Source organism: Megalobrama amblycephala, linkage group LG17 (assembly GCF_018812025.1).
Source record: "Megalobrama amblycephala isolate DHTTF-2021 linkage group LG17, ASM1881202v1, whole genome shotgun sequence".
Classification (NCBI taxonomy): domain Eukaryota; kingdom Metazoa; phylum Chordata; class Actinopteri; order Cypriniformes; family Xenocyprididae; genus Megalobrama; species Megalobrama amblycephala.
Genome location: NC_063060.1, coordinates 36,299,006 through 36,304,955, shown reverse-complemented (window position 1 = coordinate 36,304,955; position 5,950 = coordinate 36,299,006). Strand labels below are relative to the sequence as shown.

General features: G+C 40.2%; 1 long non-coding RNA gene across 1 annotated transcript; it reads left to right on the top strand.

Annotated features, from left to right (window-relative positions):
- Positions 1-3,427: 3,427 nt before the first annotated feature.
- On the top strand, positions 3,428-4,781 carry LOC125251452. The gene is made up of 3 exons (XR_007181004.1): positions 3,428-3,712; positions 3,892-3,996; positions 4,305-4,781. It is a non-coding gene; the product is annotated as an uncharacterized LOC125251452 (long non-coding RNA).
- Positions 4,782-5,950: the final 1,169 nt, after the last annotated feature.

Genomic DNA, 5,950 nt, shown 5'->3' with positions numbered 1-5,950 from the left:
TGTTGGCTACTGTATACAGGCCACCAGGGCACAATACAGACTTTATCAAAGAGATTGCCGATTTTCTATCAGAATTAGTACTAGCTGCAGATAAAGTCCTTGTTGTTGGTGATTTTAATATACATGTAGATAATAAAAAAGACTCATTAGGATTGGCATTTACAGACATTCTAAACTATATTGGTGTTAGACAACACGTGTCGGGACCCACTCATTGTCGTAATCATACCTTAGATCTAATATTGTCACATGGAATCGATATTGATGCCGTTGAAATTCTGCAGCAGAGTGACGACATCTCAGATCATTATCTAGTCTCGTGTATATTACATTTATTGAAAGCGGCTAAACTGCCTCCCTGCCATAAATATGGTAGAACCATCACTTCTACCACTAAAGATTGCTTTATAAATAATCTTCCTGATCAGTTTCATCGCCTTAGCATACCAGACAACTTAGAAGACCTCGATATTGCAACAGAAACTATTGACTCTCTCTTTTCCAGCACATTAGACTCAGTTGCTCCTTTGCGCTTAAAAAAGATTAAGGAAATGAATCCAACACCATGGTACAATGAGCACACTCGGGCCCTAAAAACAGCAGTTAGAAAAATGGAGCGCAGCTGGAAGAAAACAAAACTAGAAGTATTTCGCATTTCGTGGAGAGAGAAAATGACTGAGTACAGAAAGGCCTTAAAAACTGCTAGATCTGCCTATTTTTCAAAACTTTTAGAAGAAAATAAACACAACCCTAGGTATTTATTTGATACAGTGGCTAAATTAACAAGAAATAAAGCTTCAACTTCTGATGTTTCCAAAGAGCACAGCAGTAATGACTTTATGAACTTCTTTACTTGCAAAATTGATAATATTAGAGAAAAAATTATAATCATGCAACCGTCTACTACAGTCTTGTGTCAGACAGTGCATTGTAGTGTCCCTAAAGAAAAATTCAATTCATTTACTGCTTTAGGAGAGGAAGAATTGTCTAAACTTGTTAAATCATCAAAATCATCCACATGTATGTTAGACCCTATAACGACTAAGCTATTGAAAGAGATGCTTCCGGAGGTCATAGATCCTCTTCTTAATATTGTTAATTCATCTTTATCACTAGGATACGTACCAAAAACCTTTAAGCTGGCTGTTATTAAACCTCTTATTAAAAAAACACAACTTGATCCTAGAGAATTAGTCAATTACAGGCCGATCTCAAATCTCACTTTTCTGTCAAAAATACTAGAAAAGGCAGTATCATCACAACTATGTTCCTTTTTAGAAAGAAATAGTATCTGTGAGGATTTCCAGTCAGGATTTAGACCATACCATAGTACTGAGACTGCTCTCATTAGAGTTACTAATGATTTGCTCTTATCATCAGATCGTGGTTGTATCTCTCTATTAGTGTTACTGGATCTTAGTGCTGCATTTGACACTATTGATCACAATATTCTTCTAAACAGACTCGAAAATTATGTTGGCATTAGTGGAATTACATTGGCATGGTTCAAATCATACTTATCTGACCGTTATCAGTTTGTAGTAGTAAACGATGAGATGTCATATCGATCACAAGTTCAATATGGAGTACCGCAAGGCTCAGTACTAGGACCATTGCTTTTTACTCTGTACATGCTACCCTTGGGAGATATCATTAGGAAGCATGGCATTAGTTTTCATTGTTACGCTGATGATACTCAGCTCTATATTTCTTCGCGCCCTGACGAAAATCACCAATTCGCTAAATTAACAGAATGTATAGCTGATATAAAAAACTGGATGACCAGTAATTTCCTACTACTAAATTCAGGAAAAACAGAGATTCTAATTTTTGGACCGAAAACTTCTTCACGCAATAATCTAGAATACTGTCTAACACTTGATGGCTGCTCTGTTAAGTCTTCGTCGTCAGCTAGGATCCTGGGTGTGCTCTTTGATACCAATCTTTCATTTGAAGGCCATGTTACTAGCATCTGTAAAACTGCATTCTTCCATCTTAAAAATATATCTAAACTACGACATATGCTCTCAATGAAAAATGCAGAACAGTTAGTTCATGCGTTCGTGACCTCAAGGCTAGACTACTGTAACGCTCTACTGGGTGGTTGTTCTGTTCGCTTGATAAATAAACTACAGCTCGTACAAAATGCAGCAGCTAGAGTTCTTACTAGAACTAGGAAGTATGACCATATTAGCCCAGTTCTGTCATCACTGCATTGGCTTCCTGTTAAACATCGTATAGATTTTAAAATCTTGCTAATTACTTACAAAGCACTAAATGGTTTAGCTCCCCAGTACCTAAGTGAGCTCTTAATACATTATAGTCCCTCACGTTTATTGCGATCTCAGAATTCAGGCCAGCTGATAATACCTAGAATATCAAAATCAACTGCAGGTGGTAGATCCTTCTCCTATTTGGCACCTAAACTCTGGAACAAGCTTCCTAGCATTGTTCGGGATGCAGACACACTCTGTCAGTTTAAATCTAGACTAAAATTGCATCTCTTTAACCTGGCATACACATAACACATTATCAATTTATATTTTCAAATCCGTTAAAGGATTATTAGGCTGCATAAATTAGGTCAGCCGGAACCGAGAACACTTCCTATAACACCAGATGTACTCGTTACATCAGAAAAAGAATGGCATCTACGCTAATATTAGTCTTTCTGTTTATCCCGAGGTTTACCGTAGTCAACCGGATCCAGGCCGTATCCAGCTGAGACCAAGGACCGGTGCCATAACACGACCACAACGCAGCCCTGAAGTATCAGCAGAGATCGAGTCAACTAGATCATCCATTGTGAAGGCCTCATCGACACGACAGCCAGTAGCACAGTTCCTCAACAGACCGTCCATACCGGCGTGATGAATACGATCCTCAACTGGATGGAACTGAAATAAATACTTTGATTGCTGCGATCCTATCAGACTTATGATAGCAACCTGATTGTAACAAAGCACTGTTCGCCAGAGGAGAACTGGCCCCCCGACTAAGCCTGGTTTCTCCCAAGGTTTTTTTTTTTCTCCATCTTAACACCTATTTGCAACTTGTTTGCCACCTGATGTCACCTGATGGAGTTTGGGTTCCTTGCCGCTGTCGCCTTTGGCTTGCTTAGTTGGGGACACTTGACATTTGATATTCAATAGTATTCTTGACATTTATTCAACAGTGCTTCTGATCTGCCTGCATTGACACTATTATTTAAGAGCTGCTGTGCAGCCAAATTATGTACCAGTTATTATATCTTATTATATTAGGACAAGATATTTAGATACTGATGAATCAGAATACTCATACAAAAGTATGTTGAAAATGCATTTACTGACATAAAACTTCTATGACTTGATCTTGAAAGGGTCTTAAATGTATCTTCATAAAACCTGCAGAAGCTCTGTCTTATTTCATCATCCTGGGGAGGGCCTCCACCTACAAAGCAGACCAATCACAGCTGTTGTGGTCAGTGTAGACGTGACACCAGTTACTGCTTCTGACCAGATCAGGCAAACAGTGAAGGACTTCAGTTACTGTGCAAGATGAGAGGTTCACTGTTACTGCTTAGTGCTCTGTTACTGCTGGAGTCCACAGACGGAAATGAAAGAATATCAACTAGGCCAACCTGAGACAAACAATATTATTGACAACAAAAGAAGCCAATGAGAGACATGGAAAAGCCAAACACCTTGATTTTGACTCCATTTTAAGTTCTGTAAGTTATTCAAACGTTAAACCTTTTTACATTTTACTGTAATTTGTCTGTTTGTTTTGATTGGTTGTTTTCTGTGCTTATGCATCAGCCTTAAAGTGCTTGAAAAAAATATTTGAACATTTCCTACATTTATGATTGTCATCTTTATGCTTTACCTGTATCTTTCCCCTACATGACAGAATTATGACAAGTGCATGCTTAATGTGTTATTAAAACCCACCACATGTGACAGGACAGAACCGTTTGTCCATCGGAAAGACTGTAAAATCCAAAATAAGGCTACAGTAAGTATCTACTCACTCTCACAGAAGGATCTTGATTGTCTAAATGCCTATAGGAGTCATTGTAGAATAAATTTTTTTAAAAAAGCTTACAGTTTCACACTGTTCTGTTTTTCTCAAGCTGATTGGTTCATGTCACATCTGCAGCCAATGAGCTTGAGGATAGCAGAGTGAACTGAAACTCAGCGGCTGCTTGCCTCACATACATGAGAAATATATCTATAGAAAGCTTGAAATATCTAAAAACGAAAAGAAATAGGCTACTCTGATTATGTAGCCTAATCCGAATGAAATGTACATTCTCTCTCTAGGCGCGTCCAGTATCCGGAGATGATGAGAGTCAGCAATGTCAACTTCATCTTCGCAGCCGACACCAATTCAGAAAACATTACTTCATTAATAAACAATTAAAACGTCTCCTTGCTGTTTTGGTCACATTCACAATTATTACTTTTGCCGGGTTTTTATGGCAAGCTGTATGCATGCGCCTGAGTGATATATAGCCTATATTACATAAACGCTTATTTATTATGGTTTACTCTCCAGTATTTAAGAAATTAAATTAATATAAATGTGATTAGTCAACTAATGGCTTAAATTAATAACTACTAGTCGAAAAGAAACACTTTTCTCACATATAGGTATCCTGCATGTCACAAAGGGTATTTTGGTTTGAGCTCGCGCTCAGCTCGCATGCTCACAGATACACACACACAGAGCATTGTTTATTATTATCAGTTTAAAATTATATTTGTGTATGGCTAACCGCAGCACACACCAGAGAAAAATCTTTGCAGGTCCTATGGCTGAGAGAGAGCCTACTTGGATGAAAACTGCTTCCGTGAGCTCAATTATAGTAACGCAGCATATTTCTTTGCCAGTAATGGTAACGGCGTTGTAATTCGTTTGATTACTCGTTACTGAAAAAAGTAACGCGTTAGTAACGCCGTTTATTTATAACGCCGTTATTCCCATCACTGGTAATTGGTATATGCTATTTGTGCAGCAGCAGCAGGATGTCTTTCATGCTCACAGCAGCATTTCGGTGTATGTATTGGCAGTAGCAATAATCTACAACACAGCAATAATCAACAGCAGAAGCGTAGCAAATCTATTCTGCCAAAACCAAATATGTTAACAGTCATATCTGTTACAACAGAGACACGGAGACTGAAGTAGAAGCAATCCAGTTAAGTATTTATTCACAAGTTGTAGAGCACAGAGTGATAGCAAGCAGATATAGCGTGATGAGAGAAGAATGGGATATAATACTGTCCCTTTAAACTTGCAGATGCTGGATGAGAGATGCAATGGAGGGAGACGATGGAGACACTCACACACACAGGTAGGTTTGCACACGGGGAGACCAGGAGACGAAGGAGATGAAGGAGATCGCTGGAGCAGGTAGGTAAGTCGTTTGGGAGTCCTTAAGGTAAGCATACATATGACGTAGTGCGAACGAGACCGGACAGTGAGTGTGTGTGAGTGTGGTGGCTTTATGGTGCTGGTGATTGCAGAGTAAATGACGTGCAGGTGGCGGTGATTAGAAGGCTGGTGATTGAGTGCGTGGGTACTGCAGTGAGGTGGAACCTGACGTGTCTGTGACAGTACCCCCCTCCCACGGCCCGCTCCTGAGGGCCGCGGACCTCGACGCCGTGGTGGTCGTCCTCTAGGTCGTGGGGCAGGTCTGTCCGGGTGATTGGCGTGGAAGTTCTGTAATAGAATAGGATCAAGGATATCATTCTTGGGCACCCATGAGCGTTCCTCGGGGCCATAACCTTCCCAGTCAACGAGGTATTCGAGCTGACCACCACGGCGCCGGGAATCCAGGATCTCATGAACCACGTAAGCTGTGCCGTCCTCCAGGATGAGTGGAAGGGGGGGCTCGGCGGCTGCCACGTCAGGTTCTGTGGAGGGAACAACAGAAGGGTGGTGAGGTTTTAGTAGAGAAACGTGG